Source organism: Copadichromis virginalis, unplaced genomic scaffold (genome assembly GCF_057382275.1).
Source record: "Copadichromis virginalis isolate Kocher_CV1m ecotype Utaka unplaced genomic scaffold, C_Virginalis_male_GT1.1 unmapped_scaffold_2, whole genome shotgun sequence".
Lineage (NCBI taxonomy): Eukaryota > Metazoa > Chordata > Actinopteri > Cichliformes > Cichlidae > Copadichromis > Copadichromis virginalis.
Window position 1 is genome coordinate 299022 of NW_028188590.1, and position 2500 is coordinate 301521.

A 2500-nucleotide genomic window follows, 5' to 3' on the forward strand; every position below is an offset into this window, starting at 1 on the left:
AGGGTTAGGTTATGGGGAAAAAGCCAGGAGAGGATGGGACAAAAGTGGAATAACTGAAAAAGTAAGAGGTGTAGAGGGCTGATGTTGGTGTCTAGGTGGGGGTTTTGGTGGGTGCCGGACGCTGTGGCGAAGAGGCCACGCCGATGGCTTCTTCGGTTCTGGAGATATGGCGAATCGGACCAAAAAGGATGGGACAAAACGGTCCCAGTCGGAGAAAGGAAGGTGCAGAGGGCCTGGGTCCACCACCACTGTACTCAGCAGGCCCTGCCGGGTCGTTAGACACGCAGCATGGCAGGGATCGGTGACATAACATGTAGCAGTTTCCCTTCACAGAAGCGTCTGCAGCAGGTGGGTGGAGGAGGAGGCAGCAGAACCAGGCCTTTGGAGCACTGTGTCATCTCCTGGTCCTGATGCTTTGAATCTCCCTCTCTGTCTGTCTGTCTGTCTGTCTGTCTGTCTGTCTGTCACACACACACACACACACACACACACACACAGAAGCTGGTCAAGTGCTGTGCAACTGGGATTGCACCTGTCGTCCACAGGAGGGCGCCTAGCTGGGAAGTCCAGTACATTCCATATTAAAGTTGTTGCAAGTGCATTTTTTGTGTAAAAGACAGACACACACACACACACACACACACACACACACACAGTAAGGTCTGAAGTGCAAAATTTGAATTACATTCCTTTGTATCTCTCCCTCTCTCTCTCTCTCTCTCTCTCTGTCAACACACACACACACACACACACACACACACACACAGTAAGGTCTGAAGTGCAAAATTTGAATTACATTCCTTTGTATCTCTCCCTCTCTCTCTCTCTCTCTGTCAACACACACACACACACACACACACACAGTAAGGTCTGAAGTGCAAAATTTGAATTACATTCCTTTGTATCTCTCCCTCTCTCTCTCTCTCTCTCTCTCTCTGTCAACACACACACACACACACACACACACACACAGTAAGGTCTGAAGTGCAAAATTTGAATTACATTCCTTTGTATCTCTCCCTCTCTCTCTCTCTCTCTCTCTCTCTCTCTCTCTGTCTCTCTCTCTCTCTGTCAACACACACACACACACACACACACACACTCACACACACCAAAGCACACAGACAGAAGCTGGTCACAACTGCTGTGCAACTGGGATTGAACCAGGGGGGCTCCCTCTGCTGGCTCAATGCGGTACAAAGTGTCAGAAGCTGTTAGATATCTGCTTTTGACAATCAATTGCACCTGTCATCCACAGGAGGGCGCCTAGCTGGGAAGTCCAGTACATTCCATATTAAAGTTGTTGCAAGTGCATTTTTTGTGTAAAAGACAGACACACACACACACACACACACACACACACACACACTGTAAGGTCTGAAGTGCAAAATTTGAATTACATTCCTTTGTATCTCTCCCTCTCTCTCTCTCTCTGTCTCTCTCTCTCTCTCTCTGTCAACACACACACACACACACACGCTCAATGGAGTATAAAATAAAGACCGGGGCAGTTCTCTCACTGGAGTCTCTTAGAGTGGAGGCTGCCCTTGCTAGCAAGAAGTTCTGTGTGTTTCTCTTCTCTGAGTCTTTACTGAAGAAGTGTTTTATAACATTTTCCTTAACAACTGACATGTGTTTTTTGTGTAAAAGAGAGAGAGACACACACACACACACACACACACACACACACACACACACTCACACTCAGCGGCTCAGAGATGAGGGAAAAACAACAGAAATCAGGATAGATTTTAATGTCAGGAGATGCCCTGTGATGCTGGGGCCATTGTGTAAGATTGGAATGTGTACCAGTGGCTGGTGGGTGGTCCTTGAAGGTCCCGGGAGGAGGCGGCGAGGAGGCAGCGGGTGGCTGGGCTTGAGCTGTGGATCAGGGACGTCATTAATTCTGCCTGGTGCTGCGTGTGCCCTGTGCAGCTTGGATGTCTGCCGCTGACGCTCTGTGGTTCCTGTTCTGCTGATCTCCTGGTCCACACACGGCTTCAGGGTGCACTGTACAAGGGAAGAAGAAATGCATCATTGGTTACCAAAATAAAACAGTGTCTTTCTGCCTGTGTCATTCTGTTTGGTTTCTTTGAGCGTTTGTTTCTTAAATACACAGCAAGTGTCACTCTCTCTCTCTCTCTCTCTCTGTCACACACACACACACACACACACACACACACAGACACTGTGAGGTCTGCAGTTCAAAATTTGAATCTCAGAGCTTGGTGTTTTTGTCTCCCTCCAGTGGACAAATGCAGGTATGATTAGGGTTGGTTAGGTTAAGGGGATTTAGCCAGAGCTTGACGGAATAAAATGGAATAACTGGGAAAGTAAGTGTCGTAGAGGGATGAAAGTGGTGTCTACGTGGGGATTTTCTGCCGCTCCGCACGCGCTGGTGAAGACCCCATGTCGATAGCACCAACGGTTCTGGACTTGGTGTAAATGGGTCCAAATTTGACGGAATAAAAAGGTCAAAGTGGCAGATAGGAGTGTCCGA